The sequence below is a fragment of the Sturnira hondurensis genome, unplaced genomic scaffold (genome assembly GCF_014824575.4).
Source record: "Sturnira hondurensis isolate 20B ecotype Veracruz unplaced genomic scaffold, ASM1482457v3 Scaffold0020579, whole genome shotgun sequence".
Taxonomy (NCBI): Eukaryota; Metazoa; Chordata; class Mammalia; order Chiroptera; family Phyllostomidae; genus Sturnira; species Sturnira hondurensis.
This window is the reverse complement of record NW_028093210.1, coordinates 3,166,157-3,189,817: the sequence shown is the minus strand read 5'-3', so window position 1 is coordinate 3,189,817 and position 23,661 is coordinate 3,166,157. Positions and strand designations below refer to the sequence as shown.

Here is a 23,661-nt window from a genome sequence, read left to right as displayed (position 1 = left end):
CAGCCTTAGTGAGCTCCCAACCCCATACCTCTTGCTAAGCAGCTCCAGGTATGGCACTAGCAGCATTTGGCCTAGATTCACAGCTTGGCTTTGCCTGGGAATCTCCAAGCTCAGCACAAGTAGCAGCCATATTAGATCACTTTGCAGCTCATGTAGGGTTGCTCTAGGCAAAATATAGGTGGAGGCTGATCTTGGCCTGTACCACCTGGGAAACCTCAGAGGGTGCACACCCAGTGGACAGCTACAGACCATGTTGGGGCACCACTACCCTGCTCCTGCACATGGAGGGCGGAGGTTGGTGGTCAGTGGTCACAGCAAGCCTTTGCAGCTGACTGGCCTAGGCAAATCCCTCCCATTGACCTGCCAAAAGAAATCATGGCTCAATTACAAAAGGAGGGTGTCCTCAACCTACACAAAGGGTGCACCTCGAGTACTCAGCTTGGGTGATAGGGGAGGCTGTGCCACTGGACCCTACAGGACACCTACTACATTTGGCCACACTACCAAGACAGGGAGTCATAGCAACTCTAAGATGTAGAAATAAACACAGGGAGGCTACCAAAATAAGGAGACAAAGGAACATAGCTCAAATGAAAGAACATCAAAACTCAAGAAAAAGAACTAAAGAAAATGGAGATGAACAATCTATCAGATGCAGAGCTCAAAACACTGGTTGTAGGGATGCTCAAGGAACTTAGAACCTCAACAGCATTAAAAAAAATCTAGTCAGAAAAGAAGAATATACTAATTGAAATAAAGAACGATTTATAGGGAAAAAACAGCAGTGTGAATGAAGTTGAGAATCAAATCAATGATTTGGAACAGAAGAAAGCAAAAAATAACCAATCAGAACAAGAAGAAGAAAATAGAATCCAAAAAAATGTGGATAGTGTAAGCAGCCTCTGGGGCAACCTAAAGCATTACAACATTTACATAATAGGGATGCCAGAAGGAAAAGAGAAAGAGCAAGAAATTGGAAGTCTATTTGAAAAAATAATGAAAGACAATCTCCTTAATTTGGTGAAGAAAATAGACATGCAAGTCCAGGAAGCACAGAGAGTCTCAAATAAGATGGATGTAAAGAGGCCCACTCCAAGACACATCATAATTAAAATGCCAAAGTTTAAAGAGCAAGAGAGAATCTTAAAAACAGGAAGAGAAAAACAATTAGTTACCTACAGGGGAATTCCCATGAGACTCTCACTTGATTTCTCAAAAGACTTTGCAGGCTAGAAGGGATTGGCAAGAAATATTAAAAGTCACTAAAACAGAGATCTACAGCCAAGGCTGCTCTACTCAGCACAGATATCATTTAGAAAGAAGGGCAGATGAGAAGCTTCCCAGACAAGAAAAAGCTGAAGGCATTTATCATCACCAAACCACTATCATATGAAATTTTAAAGGAACTTATTTAAGAAAAAGAAGATCAAAACTCTGAACAATTAGACTTCCGGCCAAGATGGAGGCATAGGTGGAAACACTGTGCCTCCTCGCACAACCAAGTTTAAAGACAACAAAGTTTTAGTAACAAAAATGCAACCAAAACACAGAAAATTGAATTATACGGAAGTCTGACAACAACAAACCGTTCAGCCAGACCAGTAGGACGAGCAAAGCCAGCGACTGGCGGAGCTGGGTCGGAGCGGGGTTGAGCAGGAAAACTTGGCCAGACAGACCCAGGTGTGCCGGCGGCGGTTGGTGGATTTGAGGGGTGGGGTTGCAACGGGCAGACCCAGTGAGGGCGCAAGGTGGCAGGCTGACTGTGGTCACACATTCGGGCGCGCGCAGATAAACCAGGCAAAGGAGCAAGCAGTGAGACAGACCACGCAGGCCCCAGCAGTGGGGAGTAACAGAGGGGACCACCATTGCCCCTCTCTGACCCCACCCCCACATATAGCGTCACAATCCAGCAACTGAGTTGCCTCGCCCTGGTGAACAACTAGGGCTCCACTCCTCATATGTAACAGGCACAAAGAGACTGAGACATTATGGCTCAAGAGGAGCAGCTCAAAGCCCCAGAGCCAATAACTCTAAGCGACCAAGACATAGCCAACCTATCAGATGCACAATTCGAAATACTGGTGATCAGGATGCTCACAGAACTGGTTGATTTTAGTCACAAATTAGAGGAACAAATGAAGGCTAAAATAATTGAAATGAAGGGAAATGCACAGGAAACCAATAGTGATGGAAAGGAAACTGGGACTCAAATCAAGGGAGTGGACCAGAAGGAAGAAAGAAATGACCAAACAGAAAAGAATAAAGAAATGAGAATTCAAAAAAATGAGGAGAGGCTTAGGAACCTCCAGGACATCTTTAAACGTTCCAACATCCGAATTATAGGGGTACCAGAAGGAGAAGAGGAACAGCCACGAGTGGAAACTCTTTTGAATAAATAATAAAGGAGAACTTCCTCAATCTGGCAAAGGCAATAGACTTCCAGGAAGTCCAGGAAGCTGAGAGAGTCTCAAAGAAGTTGGACCCAAGAAGGAACACACCAAGGCACATCATAATGACATTAGCCAAGATGAAAATGAAGGAGAGAATTCTAGAAGCACCAAGAGATAAGGGGACAGTCACCTACAAAGGAGTTCCCATCAGACTGTCAGCTGATTTCTCAAAAGAGACCTTATAGGCAAGAAGGAGCTGGAAAGAAGTATTCCAAGTCATGAAATCCAAAGACCTACATTCAAGATTGCTCTATCCAGCAAAGCTTTCATTTAGAATTGAAAGACAGATAAAGTGCTTCTCAGATAAGGTCAAGGAGTTCATTATCACCAAGCCCTTATTATATGAAATGTTAAAGGGACTTATCTAAGAAAAAGAAGATAAAAAATATGAACAGTGAAAGGACAGCAAACTCACAGTAATTAACAACCACACCTAAAACAAAAGCAAACTAAGAGGACAGCTAGATCAGGAGTGGAACCATAGAAATGAAGATCACATGGAGGGTTAGTAACAGGGGAGTGGGAGGAGGAGAAGGGGAGAGAAGGTACAGAGAATAAGTAGCATAGACAGTAGGTAGAAAATAGATACAGGGGAGGGCAAGAATAGTGTGGGAAATATAGAATTTAAAGATCTTGTGACACATGGACATAAACTAAAGGGGGGGAATGGTGGGGGAGGGGTGTGCCAGGTAGAGGGGAATGAAGGGGGGAAATAGGATAACTGTAATGGCATAATCAATAAAATATATTTAAAAAAAGATCAAAACTCTGAACAATTAAATGTAAACAAATACATACCTATCAATAATTGAATCTAAAAAAGCAAACTAAGCAAACAAGAAGAACAGAGACAAAATCATGGATACAGAGAGTGTTTTGATAGCTGACAGATGGGATGGGGGTGTAGGGGAATAGGTGAAGAGGTAAGGGGATTAAGAAGTGCAGAGTTATAGAATAGCCATGGGGGTGTAAAGTACAGTATAGGAAATGGAATAGCCAAAGGACTTATACACATGACCCATGGACATAAACAATGGACTGGGCATTGCCTGAGAGAGTGGGGGGCTGCTGACTGGAATGGGGCAAAGGGGGAAAATTGGTACAACTGTAATAGCATAATCAATAAATTATAATAAAAAATAAAACCCCATGTCAGTTTATTGATTTTCATCAAAAGATAGAACTGTCCAGCTAACCAGCTATCACTCCCTCCTGCTGCAGGAAATCTCCCTGTAAGGACAACTTGGCATCACAAAATCACTTGGTGGTTAGTGGATGCAGATGATCTGAAAGGGAGAATGTTCAGAAGCAGGGGCCTGTGTGAGGGTGGGATGGCCAGCCCCAAGTAGATGACCCCAACCCAGCTGAGTGCTATCTCCAGCAAGCTCGCTGAAGAAAAGGCAGGTTTTCTTTACAGGACATAATGTGCCCTGTAAGGTGATGAGAATTGGTTGGAGAGCATGCTCAGATAGTCACAGGGTCATGGGGTGATCCTGAGCACAGTGTGATCTCCATTGAGAGCAGTTTGCTATAGCCTGTGGGGGAAGCCAATAGGGTAGATTTGGGTGACTCCCCACCCACCAAATAACCCATGATGGCCATGACTAAAACAAGGAAGAATCATCTGTCAGAATAAGTTTTGTCCTCCCTCCCTCCCTCCTCTCTCCTTCCTTCCTTCCTTCCTTCCTTCCTTCCTTCCTTCCTTCCTTCCTTCCTATAGTCTCTCTTTCTGTCTTTATTCTTCTTATTTTGGGGTTTTTAAAACATTATAGTTTATGGGTTGGGTGTGGGCCTGTGAAAGCAAAGGGTCGCTGGTTCGATTCCCAGTCAGGGCACATGCCTGGGTTGCAGGCCAGTTCCCAGCAGGGGACCCACAAGGGGCAACCATACATTGATATTTCTCTCCTCTACTTCCCTTCTCCTCTAAAGAGAAATGAATAAAATCTTTAAAAAATACTTCTTTAAAAATTATAGTTTATTTTCAATAAAATGCATACATTTTAAGTGTATAGTTCAATAAGTTTTGACAAAGATGAGGTCTGTACTGAAGGTATCCAGCCATGTAATATGAAAAATAGAGACATTTATTGAAGAACATACAAGATACAAGAAACATTGTACATAGGACAGTGATTCCTAAGTCCCCTTCAAAGTAGGCACCTTGGGACCTCACACAGTTCTCCCAATCACCATCAGCTGTCCCATCGTATTTTTTGAATCTCATTGACAGTCTGAAATCTCTTCCCTTTCTTTTCAAAGATCATTTTAGTTCTGGGAAAAGCCAGAAGTCACAGGGGGTGCCAAATCTGGGCTAGAGGGGGGCTGAGGCACCTGTGTGATTTGATGTTTTGCCAAAAAAACTCTGCATGAGATGGGATGTGTGAGCAGGTGCATTGTCGTGGTGAAGCTGCCAATCACCAGTTGTTCACTGTGGCCTTTTGAATCATCCTAATAGTTTCCACAGAGGAATGTTCAAGCTTAATGAGAAATGTGAGGCTGATTTGTTGCTCTACTCACTTAGTCATTTTGAATGTGACAGCCACGTAGTACACATGCTCACTGAGCAATGTCTAGCTCCCTCCCCAATGACTACTAAAGTTGTGATTGTTCACTCATGCACATTCCAATCCACTCTTCTTGGCTACCAGGTTACATCGATGTTGCACAAACTGTTCTCATTATCTTAACAGTGGCTGGACTTTTTTTGGACAGACCTTTTTGTATGACCTGACTGGAATCAAACCTACAAACTTTTGGTTACAGAAAGATACTCCAACCAATGAGCCACACTGGCCAATCCGGACTCTGTTTTCTATTCCACTGATCTGTTTGTGTATGCTAATGCTAATACCAAACCGGTGACTGTTTGATTCCCAGGCCGGTGCTCAATCCACTGAGCCATGGCTATAGTTAGTAAGTCTTAAAATCAGCTAGGGTAAACATTTCAACTTTGTTCTTTGTTAAGATTGTCTTGGCTATTCTAAGATCTTTTCATTTCCACTTAAATTTTAAAATATGCTTGTCAATTTCTTTGAAAAAGTCTTATGAAATTTTGACTGAAATTACATTGAATCTGTGGATTAATTTGTGGGAAAACAGACATCTTAACAATACTGAGTCTTCCAATCCATGAATATGGTACATCTCTTCATTTAATTAGGTTTTCTTTAATTTCTCTCAATAATGTTTGTTAGCCTTCAGTGTAGAAGTCTACACTGAAATTTATTCCTAAGTAGCACAGGAATATGCTATTTTCCTCTATTTTTATTTTAATAGAGGAAACTGGAAGCCACAGAGGGGTGAAGGTGAGTGGTAAATAGGCAGATGATGGAATGATGTTTGGGGTTGGGGTTCTATTAGGCACCCCAAATAATCACCAACAAGAAGCTGCTAGTCACACAGTGATTCTCACTGGGTCCCTTCCACCTGGATCTCGGAATCAAGCCAGTTCTCTGTCTGGGAACATGATTCCTAAGAAGTCTTGTGTCTGCTTATTCTCTTCATACACTGAAATAAACACCTTCTTAGTTCTCCTTCCGGACACTGGGTGCACTGTGCTGATCAGACACAGGGTGGTCCTGCTTCCTGTCCCCTCTTGGGTGAAACTGTAATGCCTCCAGCTCTGGATGAGGTTCCTCAAGCTGTTCCCTGAGCAGCAGTGGCCAGCTGGCTTGAAGAGCTGTGCTTTGGTGAGCTGGGAAATGTAGTAGAATCAACCACACACTTGGTAGAGGAGGAGTAGAAAAGAGATGAGAAGAGACAAAGCATGAGAAGAAGTTGAATGACTTCAATAGCAGAGCGCCAAAGTCCAGGGCCATGAAGGCTTGAGGGTTCCCATGCTGCTCTGGATTTCTAGTGGCTTTCCAGTTCTAGTGCTGGGAGGCATTGCTGTCCTGGGTTTTCTGCTTTTCCTACAAGGCTCTGGTGTTTGACTTTTCAGGGGTCCTTGAGGGCTGGCTCTGTGACTAAGTTTCCTGTTTCTATTTCCACAAGTATCCTAACTGTGGAAAACGTTCATGAATTAATGATGGAATAGCTACTTTCTGCATCCAGGAATGCCCCCCACACATCTGAGAATCTCTATGGGTTTCTTGTGTTACCTCACTTGGGAGCTTTTTGTTTTCCCCTCAGTTGTGAGGTTGTATAAATGTGTGCATGTGAACACAAATAACTAGGGCTCTACACTTTGTCTTTTGTGTGCCATTTAGTCACACCAAAAAGCAGAGGTGTAATTGACAATTTGGAGTGAGCTCATTAGAGGAGAATTGCAAGACTGCCTGGAAGAAGGAGCACATTTGTTCCTGATGCCACATGGGGAGTAGAAGCTATAGGACAAACATTTTGTCTTGAAGTAAAGAACTTGCCCTGGCTGGTGTGGCTCAGTGGATTAAGTACCGGCCTGTGAACCAAAGCATTGCTGGTTCAATTCCTAGTGAGGGCACATGCCTAGGTTGCAGGCCAGCCCCCGGTAGGGAGCAAGCAAGAGGCAACCACACATTGATGTTTCTCTTCCTTTCTCCCTCCTCTCCCCTCTGTCTAAAAATAAAATAAATAAAATCTTTTTTAAAAAGTCCTTAAAGTTGCTGTACAACCATGGAACAGGATTCCTTACCTGATTGTGATTCCCATATCCCTGGAATAAACTAGTAGATGTGCCCAGAGATTTCTGCCCTGGACAGAATAATGTGACCTTCAAGATCCATTTGATTCTGTGTGTAACGTTTTACCAAGAGCTGATCTATGTTCTTCTCTCAAGACGATGTCTCCTGGGGAGAAGAATCCGAAGAGATATTTTGGAAGATGAAATCTCAGGGGCAGACATCAATGTGGAGAGGTAGTTTTGGCTAGAGACTCAGAACTGCCCCTCAAATTAGACGGTGGCTGGTAAACAAGATCAGCCATGACCCACTCCACCACATGGAAATGCCTTCTCCAGCAACATCCTCACCAATCATTTGTTTGGCCAAAGTGAGGTCTCCCAAACCAGGTGGGCTAGGCTTCCTGATTCTTTGCAGCCTCTATCCATGAAAATGTGTCGGGAGGTGTGGCATGGAGGCTGGAGGAGAGAGTGGGGGATGCTGCTGCAGGAGACACCTATTCAGGCACTTCGTGGAAGGCACCCTTCTCTCAGCATCAGCTTGGAGCCAACTTTTCTTTCTTTTTATGACTCAGTCATCATTAATTGGAAAAGCTGGCTGAGTTTTCTTTATTTCAGTCAGAAGTCCTGCCCTTGTGTAAGCCGTTGGTGCCGTAGGAACTTACTTTTTCCTCACTCAAGGTCTCACAGTAGACTGGTCCTTTCCAGATGGCCCTCTTTGGAGAAAACCCCACCCTCTTCATGGTTTCTGCAGGTGGAGAATAATACCCCTTCCTTGTGCTTTTGGTTGGTCCCACTACTGATTTATCTTCTCAAGATGCATGTATGGGTTCTTAAGTGGGGGAGCAGTGTGGGGGGTAGAGATGAGAAACACATCATTCTCCATCAAGGAATGGGAGGCATCACGGGCTAAAGAAAAGAGCTTTGAGGTTGGACAAGCCTGAATTTGTTTGAATTGTTCCCACACTAATTAGCTTGGGTATTTTATTAACTCATCTAAGCCACGGTTTCTGCATCTAAAATCACAAGGTGATGACATCTCTTGTACTTGGTTGTTGTGTGGAAGACGCCAGTGTGGTATCAGCTTTGAGTAGGAGCTCTATGAATGCCACCTTCCTTTCTTTGCTTTTCATCACTTCCTGGAACTCTGATTTTCATTCAGTCCGAAGCCTTCTTAGCTGCCCTCTGGCAGGCACACTGGTGATCCTTGGTGAGGAAGGAGCGGTTTTATTGGACGGAAAGTCTTGGTGTCTTTTAGAACTTTCAGAGAGATTCGTAGAAAGAGTAAGTGGCCGCTTTATGCTATTTTGAGCATGACCTGAGGAGTTGATACCCTACTCCATCTGTTACTTGTTTACTTACAACCCTGAGGTGGCCTGAAATTCCTCCCATTAGTCATTTCCATTTTTAAATTGTCTTCTGGAATCAACAGATTCGCATCGGGAATACGTTTTGGCTGGAGTATAGAAATCCATTTTCAAGGGTGTAGAGGAAGGCCAGGTTTGTTGCCTGTCCCTCATTCGGTAGCGCATTGGATCCTTTAAAAATGAATTTAGTGGTCCAGTCCCGAAGCCCAGCCGGGTGCAGCGGTCGCCGGGGGCTGGCAGGCTGCCTCCTGGGGCTTCTGCCATGGGCCAGGGCACGGGTGGGTGCCCTGGCCCGGCATGGGCCAGGGGCGATGCCGGCCTCTCCGCCCGCACCCCGCCCCTTCCTGCCGGGTGTACAACACCAGCCCTCCCTCCCTCCCTCTGCACAGTGCGCTGCTGGCCGGCGCTCCCTGCTCCCCAAGAGGGTGTAACTGGAGCCTCACAGGCCCAGCGCGCTGGCCGGAGAAAGGAGGGGGATGGGGAGGAGGGAGGAGGCCAAGTTCGGGCGCGCAGGGGCCACGTTTAACAGAAAGAGATTTAAAAAATGAATTTAAGCCCCGGCTGGCGTAGCTCAGTGGATTGAGCGCGGGCCTGCAAACCGGAAGATCGCGGTTCGATTCCCAGTCAGGGCACATGCCTGGGTTGCAAGCCGGTTCCTTGCAGGCTAACTACCAGCAGGGGACTCACAAAAAGGCAACCATACATTGCATTGATGTTTCTCTCCCTCTCTCCTTCCCCTCTTAAAAATAAATAAATAAATAAATAAATAAAATCTTTAAAAAAAATGAATTTAGTTGGCTGACACCTTGAAGTGGAGACTCTGTCATTTACCTTTTGCTTTTAAGGCCGGAGTCTTGAGTGCAGGCCCTGCTTACAGCAGGAGGTCATCAGCATCTTTGGATGATCCAGCGAATGCCTTTTTAAAATTATATGATTCTGACACAGGCTACAACATGCTTTAACCTTGAGGATATTATACTACGTCAAATAAGCCAGTTACAAAAAAAGATAAATACTGTATGATTACGTTTTAATGAGGTGCATGAAGCCATCAGATTCATAGAGACTGAAAGTAGAAGGGTGCATGCCAGGGGCTGTGGGAAGGGGAAATAGGGAATTGTTTAACGGGGACAGAGTTTCAGTTTAAGAAGAGGAAGAAGTCCTGGAGATGTATGGTAGCGATTGTTGCACAACAATATGAGGAAACTAATGTCACAGATCTGTACACTTAAAATGTTTATAATGGTAAATTTTGTGTTATGTATATTTGGGCACATTAAAAATTATGTGTGAGTAATCTAATTGGTGTCCTAAATTTTAAAAATTGTGTTATTATCAATTATTTCTCAAAGATAATATTGTGAATTAACATTTGTGAGATGTAAAAGTATTGCTGGATTCACTAGCTGATTCAACCAATACTCCTGGGCAGACAGCTCCATCCAAGCCTGTGAGCTCAGCATGCAGATCAAAGATTCAGTTCCAGGCTTACTCTTCTAGGCCTAAAGTTTGAGGGTAAAGCTGAAGATCTGGCCCAATGAACCCCTGATTCAATGAGCTGAGGTTGCACTCTGTCAGAGGAGACTGAGGAAGAACCGATTAATTTCCCCTGGTGTTGGATGCAGGTTTAGGGGGTGGGGTGGTGGTGGTGTAGCTGGAGCCTGATGCCTAAGGACAGTCTCAGGAAGAGGGAGGGTGTCTTGGGATGGTAGGGCCAACCCTGGGCACAGACACAGAATCATGATACTGTCAGGTGAGTCTGAGAAATGGCAAGAAGACCAGTGGGATTCAGGTGGGGCCCTCAGTGGATCACAGTGACTTCAGAGTCTTTAAATCTCATACAAGCCTCCCTCCAGACCCCTGTCAGCTGTCAGTTTTGGCCATTTTTTTTGTTAAAAAAAATCTCTGGGATTTCCAGTCAAGATGGCAACAGACATAAATACAACTCACTTCCTCACACAATCACATCAAAATTAAAACCAAACTAAAGAACCACCATCACTCAGAACTGTCAGAAATCAAGTTGGATGGAAGTCTGAAGAAACTACATCCATTCAGACCGGTAGGAGGGGCAGAGATGCAGAACAGGCTGCTCCTACAATTCATGTGTGGTGGATAAAAATTTGGGAGGGATATCTTGGGAGTGAGGAGTCCCAGCCCCACACCAGACATCCCAGCCCAGGGTTCCAGTGCCAGGAAGGTAAGTCCTCATAATATCTGGCTGAAGAAACCAGCAGAGATTGAGTCACTAGAAGAAATTCTAGAGTCCCACACAATTCCTCTTAACCCACACATGGACTTGCTCAGACTCACTCCATCTGAGCTCCAGCACAAGGGTAGCAGCTTGGAAGGCACCAGTGGCATACATGGGGGACCTGAAGTGTCTGGCATCAAGACAGCAGCTGGGGGACAGCTTTTTTTCCCCTGACAGAAAGATGGGCAGAGGCTATTGTCCCTTTTCTGAGCCTTCCTCCACAGAGCCACAGAGCTGGCAGGAGGGTTCCATATCTGAGGCTAATCAACATGGCTAACACAGTTTACCACACCCTGGAGATCCCCTGAGTCTATGTCCCACACAACTTATAGCTGTTAACAGTGGCTTTTCCATATGAATGGCTGGTCTTGACTCATGCTTCACAACTTCCTAAATCCATTCAGCTTCAGTGAGCTCCCAACCCCTGTACCTCTTTCTAAGTGGCAAGTGACTACAAGGTAAGTGACTACAAGGCTCTATTAATCATTGATATCTCAGCTTGAGTCAGTTTATCAACTCTTATGCAGTCATCTCTCAAGACCATGGAAGATTAACTAGGGGAAGCCAAATAATGGAACCTTGAGAAGGAGAGGAAGTCAACACAGAGGAAGTAATGGAAGGCCTGTGAATTCTATACACATTCACTAGCAGTACAGTAATAATTATAGCTAACATTCATTGAGCACCTACTATGTACCTGTAACTACACAAAATACTTTATATCTATCCATCTTTATGGGCTTTTTTTGAATGGGAAAATTATGTTTTTATTTTTATTCATTTCTAATAGACAGTGTTTCCTTTAGTTATTGAGTCTAGGCAACAGAACATAATATAATTATCAGGGTTGTGCCTTTGTCACCTTGGAAATCACAGATGTTAAATCAAAGAGGACTGACACTGCAAATTGATGAAAGGATCTAAGCTATTTTATAGAACCTGGGGGTGTCTCAAGATATGTGGATACAAATGGCATTTTTTACCCATTGCTTTATGAGCCATGTCAGGATAACCACTGAGGAGTCCTGCAAAGAAGAGGCAATATGAGAAAAACATTTAGGTTGTCATTGGTGGAAATTTCCACCATGTGTCTTCAGGCTAAGAGATCAATTTATTGGACTCATATGGAAGTAAAAAAAGGCTTTGGAGGCCCTGCCTGGTGTAGCTCAGTAGATTGAGCACAGGTCTGCAAACCAAAGCATCGCTGGTTTGATTCCCATTCAGGGCACATGCAGGCCAGGGTTGCAGGCCAGGTCCCCAGTAGGGGGTGTGCTAGAGGCAACCACACATTGATGTTTCACTCCCTTTCTTTCTCCCTCCCTTTCCCATCTCTCTAAAACAAATAAATAAAATCTTTATAAAAAAAGGCTTTGGTTAACTAATTATTCTCATTTACTTTTTGTTGTCTGGTTTTATTCTTTCTCCTCTCACTCGCTCTTTTTGTTGAGATATAATTCACATCTCATGAAATTCACCCTTAGAAAGTGTACAATTCAGTGGTGTTTGGTATATTCACAAAGTTGTACAATCATCAGTACTATCTAATTGCAAAACATTTTCATCACCACCAAAAGAAACTTCCACTGTCTAACTTAACTCCCTTAACCCCAGTCCCTGGCCTGGTAACCACTAATCTAATTTCTGGTTTATGATGTGTTGTAATTTTTGTGGTACAAATCTTTCACTTCTTTTGTTGTATTCACTTACTTTTTTTTTCTGTTTCTGTCCTGCTTGGTTGTTTATTAATTTTTTAAAATTTAATTGTTGATAGATATATATGTAGTGCCATTTTATTGCTTACATTTTTGATCTTCTATTCTTTGTCTCCTTTAACATTTCTTATAATACTGGTTTGGTGCTAATGAACTCCTTTAGCTTTTTCTTGTCTGGTAGCTATTTATCTGTCCTCTAATTCTAAATGATAGCTCTTCTAGGTAAAGTAGTCTTGGTTACAGGTCCTTGCTTATTGTCACTTTAAATATTTGTGCCTGTCCCTACTGGCTTGCAAAGTTTCTTTAGAGAAGTCAGCTGATAGTCTTATGGGAACTACATTGTAGGTAACTAACTGATTTTTCTCTTGCTGCTTTTAAGATTCTTTGTCTTTAAATTTTTGGCATTTTATTTTGTTTTATTTTACTTTATTTTATTTTAAGACTTTTATTCATTTTTAGAGAGGGAGAAAGAGAGAGAGAGAAAAATTAATGTGTGGTTACCTCTCGCATGTCTCCAACTGGGGATCTACAACCCAGGCATGTGCCTTGATTGGGAAACTGGAGACCCTTTAGTTCTCAGTCCTGCACTCAATCCACTGAGCCACACCAGCCAGGACTAACCTTTGACATTTTAATTATGATGATTCTTGGTATGAGCCTGTTTGGGTTCATGTTGTTTGAGACCCTTTGAGCTTCCTGGACTTGTATGTCTTTTTCCTTCACCAGGTTAGGAAAGTATTCTGTCATTATTTTTTTTCAAATAGATTTTCAATCTTTTGCTGTCTCTCTTCTTTCACCACTCCCATGATATGAATGTTAGTATGCTTGAAGTTGTCTCAGAATCTCCTTACACTTTATGTTCATTTTTTTGGATTCTTTTAAAAATATATTTATTCATTTATTTTAAAGTATATTTTATTGATTATGCTATTACAGTTATCCCATTTTCTCTCCCCTTTATCCCCCTATGCCCTGCACTGCCCCTTCCATCCAGTATTTCTCTCCACTTAGTTCATGTCCATGGGTTGTGCATACAAGTTAATTGGCTTCTCCGTTTGCTATACAATTCTTTTTTAAAAGATTTTATTTATTTACTTTTAGAGAGTGGGGAAAGGGGAGAAAGAGAGGGAGAGAAACATCAATGTGTGGTTGCCTCTTGCGCACCCCATACTGGGGGCCTGGCCTGCAACCCAGGCATGTGCTCTGACTGGGAATCGAACCAGCAACCTTTTGGTTCATAAACTCATGCTCGATCCACTGAGCTACACCAGCCAGGGCTGCTATACCATTTTTAACCTCCCCCTGTCTATTTTGTGCCTACCAATTATTCTTCTTATTCCCTGTACCTTCCCCCCCATTCTCCCCTCCCCTCCCCACTGATAACCCTTCATGTGATCTCCATTTCTGTGATTTTGTTCCTGTTTTAGTTGTTTGCTTAGGTTGTTTTTGTTTTTTAGGTTCAGTTGTTGATAGTTGTGAGTTAGTTGTCATTTTACTGCTCATAGTTTTTTATCTTCTTTTTCTTACATTTCATATAATAAGGACTTGCTGATGATGAACTCCTTTAACTCGACCTTATCTGAGAAGCATTTTATCTGCTCTTACATTCTAAAAGCTTTGCTTGATAGAGTAACCTTGGATGTAGGTCCTTGACTTTCATGACTTCAAGTATCTCCTTCCACTCCCTTCTTCCCTGTAAGATTTCTTTTGAGAAATCAGCTGATAGATATATGGGCACTCCTTTGTAGGTAACTCTCTTCTTCTTTCTTCTTCTTTCTTTCTTTCTTTCTTTCTCTTTCTTTCTTTCTTTCTTTCTTTCTTTCTTTCTTTCTTTCTTTTCTTCTTTCTTCTCCTCCTCCTCCTCCTTTTTCTTCTTCTTGCTTCTGCTTTTAAGATTCTTTCCTTATCTTTAATCTTGGGTAATTTAATTATAATAGGTCTTGGAATGTTTCTTCTGGGATCCAACTTCTTTGGGACTTTCTGAGCATCCAGGACTTGGATGTCTAATTCCTTTGCCAGATTGGGAAAGTTTTCCTTCATTATTTTCTCAAAAAAGTTTTCAATTTCTTGCCCTTTCTCTTCTCCTTCTGGCATCCCTATGATTCAGATGTTGGAATCTTTAAAGTTGTCACAGGGGTTCCTAAGTCTCTCCTCATTTTTTTGAATTCTTCTTTCTTCATTCTGTTCTGATGGATGTTTATTTCTTCTTTTTGTTCCAAATCATTGATCAGAGTCATGGTTACCTTCCCTTCACTGTTGGTTCTCTGTATATTTTTCTTTGCATAGCCTTCACTTCTTCCTTTACTTGGCTACCATACTCAGTCATTTCTCTGAGCATCCTGATTGTAAGCATCCTGATTACCAGTGTTTTAAACTCTGTATATGATAGGTTGGCTATCTCCTTGTGGCTTAATTCTTTTTCTGGGTTTATTTTTACTTTGTTTTGTTTTAAAGATATTATTATTATTATTATTATTATTTAGAAAGAGGCAATGCAGGGAGAATGAGAGGGAGAGAAACATCAATCTGAGGTTACCTCTTTCACACCTTCTACAGGGGAACTGGCCCACAATCCAGGCGTGTGCCCTGACTGGGAATTGAACTGGTGACTCTTTGGTTCACAGGCCTGCACTCAACCTAGTGAGCCACACCAGCCAGGGCTTTTTCTGGAGTTTTGATCTGTTCTTTCATTTGGGCCATATTTTTTTTTTTTTTGGTCTGGGCAGCACACCTGTTATGTTGTAAGGGGCAGAGCCATAGGTATTTTTCAGAGCAGGGCAACCCACTTCACTGTGTTGTGGTGTTGTATGTAGTGTAGGGGTGAGAGAGGGAAAAATGCTGCTTGCTTGGCTCTGGCTCTTGGCTCACCCTTCTATCTGTCCCTCCCCTACTTCCCACAAATGGATTGTGTCCTTTCAGGTGCTGATTCCTGGGTGGGTGGGCTTGGGTATGTTCTAGGATCCCATGGGCCTCTCCAAAGGACTCTCCTGTGAGACTGGCAGTTTCTCACACTGCCTCAACCCCATAGGTTTTTACCACCAGAGGTTTTGAGGCTTTATTTCCCCACACTGGAACCATGGATTGTGCAGTTTGTCTCATTCCCCAGTTGTTCCTCCTGGCTTATCTGCACAAATGTGGGATGACCAGCCTCCACCTCACCTGCCCAGTCCTCCAGTCACCTTCTGGTCACGTGTCCGCTTGGCCTCGGCTTCCTGTCTCCACCCCTCCTACCAGTCTAGATGAAGGTTTCTCCTTTAACTCTTTGATTGTTGGACTTCCATACTGTTTGTTTTTCTGGCAGTTCTGGTTGTTTTTTGTATTTAAATTGGTTGTCATCCTTCGTTTCATTGTGTGAGGAAGCGAAGCGTATCTACCTATGCCTCCATCTTGGCTGGCAGATTCTTTTTTATTTTTGTTGTTCTGATTGGGTTTTTTTTTCTTCCTTATATTCCAAATCACTGATTTCTCAGCTTCACATACTCTATTATTGATTCTCTGTAAATTATTCTCAGTTAGTGGATCCTTAGTTTCTGATGGGTCTTTTTTTATGTTGTTGATTTTTTCCCAAAGTTCATTAAGCATCCTTATCACCAGTGTTTTGAACTCTGCATCTAGTAGATTGCTTGTCTCCATTTTGTTTAGCTGTTTTCTGGAGTTTTGTTTTATTTTTTCATTTGCGACATGCTTCTTTGTTTCCTCATTTTGGCAGCCTCCCTGTTTTGTTTCTACGTATTGTATTAGGTGGGCCTGCCTGTCTCTCAGACTTGGTAGTGTGGACTAATGTTGTAGGGGTTCTGTAGGATCCAGTGCCACAGCCTCCCTGATTACCCAGGCTGGGTACTTGAGGTGTTCCCCACTCCATCTGAGCTGTTTACACCCTTCTGTTGTAGTTGAGCCTTGATTGCTATTGGAGCATCAATGGGAAGAATTTACTTCTGGGCTAATCAGCTGCAAAAATTGGATGCACAACTGACCTCTGACCACAGTTGAGGATCAGCTGTGAGGGGCCCACCCCACAGAGCAGGACTTACCTCAGTGGCACTCAGTGCTACTGAGTTTACCCCTTGAACATGTCACTTGTGGAGGTGCTTGGATAGGGATGCTTCAGTGTCATCTGAAGCTGTCCATTGAGTAAGCTGGCTCTGGGGCCTCCTGGGAGGTGCAGACCAAGGTCAGCCACCACCTGTGTTCTGCCTGGGGCCACCTGACATGAGCTACAAAGTGATCTACTGATTGCTGCTACTTGTGCTGGGCTTGGAGGTGCCCTGGTTGGGCTAAGCTGTAAGTCAAGGCCAGCACTGCTATTGCTGGACCTGGGGTCACTTATCAAGAGGTTAAGGGTACATTGCAGCCAGATGTTGCTTGTTTGAGGGATTCTAGGAAATTCTGAAGCATGAGCCACAGTAAGCTATTTGTTTGGGAAAGCCACTAGAAACATTGGGTGGGTCTGAAAGTTGGGTAGGGCAGGGCCTCAGGGAATCACCAGAGCAGAACAAACAGTGTGACCCAGGTTGATGGAGTCTCAGACATGGCACCCACCTGCGGGCTTTGTGGGGAGAGCACTCATCAAAGAAACAATGGCCCCTGCCAGCATTTCTGTCTGGGAGAAAGCTGCCCCTTCTTCCCAGCTCCCTCCCTGATACTGGGCAATTCAGTATCCTCTCTGACCTGTGCGAAAGTAGTAAGCAGTATGTGTAACTATGTATATGTGTATGTGTATGATTAAAATCTCAGAAGAAGGAAGGTCAGGAAAGAAATATATTTGAGGAAATACTAGCCAAAGTTCTTTCAAATTTGATGAAAACTATAAACCCAGATATCCAAGACACTCAAAGAATTACAAGCAGAATAAACATAAAGAAAACCAAATGCAGACACATCATCACCAAATTGCTAAAAACCAGTGATAATGAAAAATCATTTAAAATTTCAGAGGAAAAGATACATTAAATATAGAAGAACAAAGGTTAGAATTACTACTGATATCTTGTCAGAAACAAAATAAACTAGAAGACATCAGAACATCTTTAAAGGCTAAAGAAAAAAATGTCAGTCTAAACTTCTATATCTAGTGAAGATATTCTTCAAGAAAAAAACCCAAGCATTTTCAAATACACTAAAGCCGGGAGAATTTGTTTCTTGCAGATATGCTCTGTAAATAAATATTAGAGAATGTTCTTCAGGCAGAAGGAAAATGACACCAGATGGAAACTTGGATGTATACATAGGAATGAAGATGACTGGAAATGAAAACAAAAAAGAAATTTTTCTTATTAAATTTTTAAAAAAGGTAATAGACTGTTTAAAGGCAAAATAAACCTGGTATTGTGGAGTTTATAACATATCTAGATGCAAAAATCAGGACAGCAACAGCATGTAGGTTTGGAGAAGAGAAAACAAAAAACTCCCAACATTTTCTTGACTCTTTTGCAAGTTGATTGGTTATATGATTGTATTCTGGCCAATGTGGTATGAGCAGAAGTGGTGTGTGCAATGCCAGGAGACATAAAGGGAGAAGATAAGTATTTTTCTCTCTCTTCCTTCTTCCTGCCTGGAATTCTGGCTAGAGCTCCAGAAATTATCTTCAACCAAAAGGTGACCTTTGGATATTGGAGAGTAACTTTTCCTTACCTGGATAATTAAAGAGCAACAAGATCTAAGGAGCCTGGTTCTCCAACACCATGGATTGCCAGGGCAAACCTGGATGGAGCCCTGGATATTTCACAGTAAGAAAAAGAATTTATTTTGTTAAACTACTGTTATTTGGAGGTTTTTGCCAATCCAGAGCTGAACGCAATTCTAACTAATATGGTTAGCTGTTTGAGAGAGTAATGCAGTTGGTAAATCTCTGATCAGATGCTCTAAAAAAAAAAGAAGAGAAAGATGGTATATCTCTTCATACCATGCCCCTCTCCTCTTTTGGAGAGTGAATAAAAACTTTATTCTCTAAAAAAAAGAGAGAGAGAGAATAGACACAAAAATATGAAGATTTAAAAAGAGGACATAACCATAAATACAGCAAATAATTACAAAGATAATAAGAGACTTTGAGAAGACTTAAAGCAGTAACTTTCACAATCAGAAAAAAATTTCTAAAAAAAAAATCACCAAAACTAAGCCAAGAAAAATCAAGCTTAAGACAAATATTTGTACACTAATGATGTTCATAAGAGCCTGATTCACAATAGCTGAAAAGTTGCAACTACCTTATGTCCATTGACAAATGAATGTGGTCTACCCATACAATGGAATATTATTCCACCTTAAAAAGAAATTCTGAGGACTTCCGCCAAGATGGAGGCATAGGTGGAAACACTGTGCCTTCTCCCACAACCAAGTTTGAATACAACAAAGTAAACAAAGACACAGCCAAAGAACAGAAAATTGAACTATACAGAAGTCCGACAACAACAAACCTTTCAACTGGGACAGGTAAGAGAGGTGGAGCCAGCAGCGGAGCAGGGTCGGGCAGGAAAGATCCCCCGACCCAGGCATGCAGGCAGCGCAGACCCAGTCGGGGTGCGGGGCAGACTGACGGCGGTCGCACATTCACGCACAGTGGGACAAAACGCGCGGGCCCCGGTGACAGTGGCAGCTGCGGCGGCGGGAGGCAGCAGATGGGACCACCATTGCTCCGTTTTGACCCCACCCCCACATACAGTGTCACAACCCAGCACCTGAGTTGCCCTGCTCTCGTGAACTCCTAGGGCTCTGATCCTGATATGTAACAGGCACAAACAGCCCAAAAGATGGCTCAAGAAGAACTTAAAGCCCCAGAGCCGATAACTCTAAGCAACCAAGAAATAGCCAGCCTCTCAGATGCACAGTTCAAAACACTGGTCATCAGGATGCTCACAGAACTGGTTGATTATAGTCACAAATTAGAGGAACATATAAAGGCTAAACTAATTGAAACAAAGGGAAATGCTCAGGAAACCAATAGTGATGGAAAGGAAACTGGGACTCAAATCAAGGGAGTGGACCAGAAGGAAGAAAGAAATGACCAAACAGAAAAGAATGAAGAAATGAGAATTCAAAAAAATGAGGAGAGGCTTAGGAACCTCCAGGACATCTTTAAACGTTCCAATATCCGAATTATAGGGGTACCGGGGAAAAGAAACAGCCACAAGTGGAAAACTTATTTGAACAAATAATAAAGGAGAACTTCCCCGGTCTGGCAAAGGAAATAGACTTCCAGGAAATCCAGGAAGCTCAGAGAGACCCAAAGAGGTTGGACCCAAGAAGGAACACACCAAGGCACATCATAATTATATCACCCAAGATGAAAATGAAGGAGAGAATTCTAGAAGCAGCAAGAGATAAGGGGACAGTCACCTACAAAGGAGTTCCCATCAGACTGTCAGCTGATTTCTCATAAGAGACCTTACAGGCAAGAAGGAGCTGGAAAGAAGTATTCCAAATCATGAAAGTCAAAGACCTACAGCCAAGATTGCTCTGTCCAGCAAAGCTTTCATTTAGAATGGAAGGGCAGATAAAGTGCTTCTCAGATAAGATCAAATTCAAGGAGTTCATTATCACCAAGCCCTTATTATAGGAAATGCTAAAGGGAGTTATATAAGAAAAAGAAGATGAAAAATATGAACAGTGAAAAGACAGCAAACTCACAGTTATTAACAACCACACCTGAAACAAAAGCAAACTAAGAGGACAGCTAGATCAGGAGTGGAACCATAGAAATGAAGAACACATGGAGGGTTAGCAACAGGGGAGTGGGAGGAGGAGAAGTGGGGAGAAGGTACAGAAAATAGCATAGACAGTAGGTAGAAAATAGATGGGGGGAGGGCAAGAATAGTAGGGGAAATATAGAATCTAAAGAACTTGAGACACGTGGTTATAAACTAAGGGGGGGAGAATGGTGGGGGAGGGGGTGTGCAGGGTGGAGGAGAATGAAGGGGGGGAATAGAACAACTGTAATGGTATAATCAATAAAATATATATATTAAATAAATAAATAAATAAAAGAAATTCTGAGACATTCTAAAACATGGATGTACCTTGAAGACATTATGTTAAATGAATTAAGCCAGACAGAAGGATAAATATTGTATGGTTCCTCTTATATAAGGTACCTAGAATGGTCAAAGTCAACAGAGACAGAAAGTAGAATAGAGACTGCCAAGGACTGGGGGCAAGGAGGAAATTGGGAGTTACTGTTGAATGGACACAGAGTTGCAGCTTAGGAAGACGAAAAAGTTCTGGAGTTGGGTGGTGGTGATGGTTGAAAAACAATGAGTGTACTTAATACCATCAAACGCTATACACTTAAAAATGGTCAAAATGCTAAATTTTGCTTTCTATGTTTTACTAGAGTATTTTTTTTCTTTTTAGGTGTTTTAGAGCAGGGGGATTTTTCAGGGTAGCTGCGCTCCCATGTTGCTAGAAATGGAATGCTGGCTCTGACATTCTAAAACATCAAGGTATTAACCTTCTGCTCTGTGTTCTATTTTGGTGTCTACATCATTGGAAGAAATAAAGGGTGCATATTATGATTTTATAGCAACTAGCAATTAGGAAGGGCAGGCATAACTTCTGTTCCCAGCAGGAAGCCTGTTAATAAAGTAGAGAGCAGCGCCTGGAACTAAATGACTCCACCTTGCCACCAGGAAGCAAGCCTGGGCCATTTTCTTTCCTGAACTGGCAAATGAAGTCTTCTCAGGGTTACTAACCAAGGTCAGCTTTTAGAGATTCTGGTGGGGATGATACCATCTGGCACCAGGCTGTAAGCAGGGCTCCAGGGTAAAACCAGCTCCCACTACCTGTTTTTCAGAGCCTCTGTCTGCAGAATGTTGTTCTTTCCTGATAGCCCCTGTGTTCAGAATCACCTGAGCCTCAGAAATGCACCAGCAATCCACTTTGCAGCACCACACATTCCAGATCCCTTGCAGGGAGGCCATGCCCAGACTCCACAAGAGAGCCTCAGCTGACCCAGCTCCTTCTGCTCACCCTCCACAGCTTTTACAGTGTTTCTGCCTTGTAACTGAGCTACATGTCCACATTTGTGTGTAATCTCACTGGTCCCATGAGAGAGGTAGGTTTCTTCTTCATCCCAAGCACAGGTCTGCAATGAGCCTGGTTTGGCCTTTGGCAGTAGATACAATGGTAGGAGTTTGTCAGTGTGCTCCATGAAGCGCCTCTTTGGCAAGGGCAGCTCCAGGCACCCACACTTTGCCTCTTGACTCTTCCAAAGCCTCTGAATCTCTTCTCCACATAGCTTAAGTTGCCTGACCTGCTTAATTGCCTCATATTCTCTCTGCACTGCAGCCTAGCTGGCCTGCTCGACCTCCCCAGTACAACCCACCTCCAAGGCCTCTGTTTGGGATGTTTGTCCTTGTAGGTCCTGGCAACAGTCTAATGCCCCCTGTGTTAGAGTTCTCCAGAGAAACAGAACAACTAGGATGTGTATATAGTACATGGATAGATGGGTAGATAGATAGACCTAGATCTATTAATCTTTTTATCTATATCTATCTAGCATTTATCTACAGACAGGTTTCTTTTAAGAAAGTGGCACACATAGTCATGGGACTGGCAAGTCTGAAATCTGAAGGGCAGGTGGAAGGTTGGAGATCCAAGGAAGAAGAGAAGTTGAATCCAAAAGATACCTTTCAATAAAATGCACTTAACCTTTTAAACAGTGCTGGGCTCACCTTTCCTGTCCTGACTGGGTTGGGGTTCTGTGGTTTTCTCTGACCCTTCAGTCTGTGCCCTTTCTCTGTACCTGTGCCTCCCACACAGCCCTCTACCCCTTTCCCTGATGTGCTGGTTCTTCTCGTCCCCTGACGGCATTCACTTGGACTGATGGGAAAAGTCATGGATATGTGAGCCAGATTTGGGTCCTGATATAGGCAACTCCTTTCCTTGTTGGTGATGTTAAATAGGTCATTTGAGCTCTCTGAACCTCAGTCTTGTCTTCGTGAAATGTTGTTGTGTGCCCCCCTCTTTTAAAAAATTTTAATTAAATTTATTGGGGTGACATTGGTCACTAAACCTATATGGGTTTCAAGTGTATGGTTCTATAATACATCATCTGTATATTGTATTGTGTGTTTACCACCCAAAGTCAAATCTCCTTCTGTCACATTTATCTCCCCTTTACTTTCTTCTAAAAAAATATGGAATGTGTCACAAATTTTCATGCTATCCTTGTGCAGACCCATGCTAATCTTTGTATCATTTTGATTTTAGTGTATGTGCTAGTGAAGTGAGCACATGTGCTCACCTCTTGTCACATGTAAAGTACCTGGCACTGAGTGTATGCTTCATTTATTTTACTTCCTTTTCTCTCCATTAACAAGCGTTGCCTCATCCCCTCACATCAGCCCCTCTTCCCAGCCACGAACATGGATTGGAAGATTCACTATTGTTGTGTTAGTCAGGATTCTCCTGAGAAACAGGACCAATAGAGAGAGGCTGTGGGGCCTGGAAAGTCTGAAATCCATAGGAGAAGCTGGCAGACTGGAAATTTCAGGAAGAGTTGATGTGGTGGCAGTCAAGTCTGAAGGCAGTCCAAGGCAGAATCCCTTCCTCCTGGTGGAACCTCAGTCTTTTCTCTTGGACTAACTGGATAAAGCTCACCACATTATGGAGGGTAGTGTGTTTTCTTCAAGTTGACTTAAATGTTAACCACATCTCAAAACACATTCATAGCAACATCCAGACTGATGCTTCTTGACCAAACAACTGAGTAACAGTCTGGCAAATTGATACATAAAATCAAACTTCACACTTGCTGTCCAGGTTCACCTCTGAAGTCAATGGCTTTTTAAAAAAAATTATTGTTCAAGTACAGTTTTCTGTCTTTTACTCCCATCCCAGCTCACCCCCACCCCCAGTGCTCCCCACCACTTTCCCATTTCCATCCCCCTTAGTTTTTGTTCACGTGTCCTTTATACTTGTTCCTGTAAATCCTTCCCCTTTCCCCCTGAAATGCTCTCCCTCTCCCCTCTCCCCTCTGGACCCTGTCAGCTTGTTCGCTATTTCGCCTGTTCTCTATTTCAGTGTCTTTGGTTATATTTTGCTTGCTTGTTTGTTTTGTTGTTTAGGTTCCTGTTAAAGGTGAGATCATAGGGTATTTGTCTTTCACCGCCTGGCTTATTTCACTCAGCATAATGCTTTTCAGTTCCATCCATGCTGTTGCAAAGGGTAGGAGCTCCTTCTTTCTTTCTGCTGCATAGAATTCCATTGTGTAAATGTACCATAGTTTTTGGATCCATTCATTTACTGCTGGGCACTTAGGTTGTTTCCAACTCTTGGCTATTGT

At 42.8% G+C, this 23,661-nt stretch overlaps 1 non-coding gene across 1 annotated transcript; it reads right to left on the bottom strand.

The window, feature by feature from the left end:
* Nucleotides 1-22,507: 22,507 nt before the first annotated feature.
* Nucleotides 22,508-22,610, bottom strand: LOC118975836 (U6 spliceosomal RNA). The gene has a single exon (XR_005064150.1). It is a non-coding gene; the product is annotated as a U6 spliceosomal RNA (small nuclear RNA).
* Nucleotides 22,611-23,661: the final 1,051 nt, after the last annotated feature.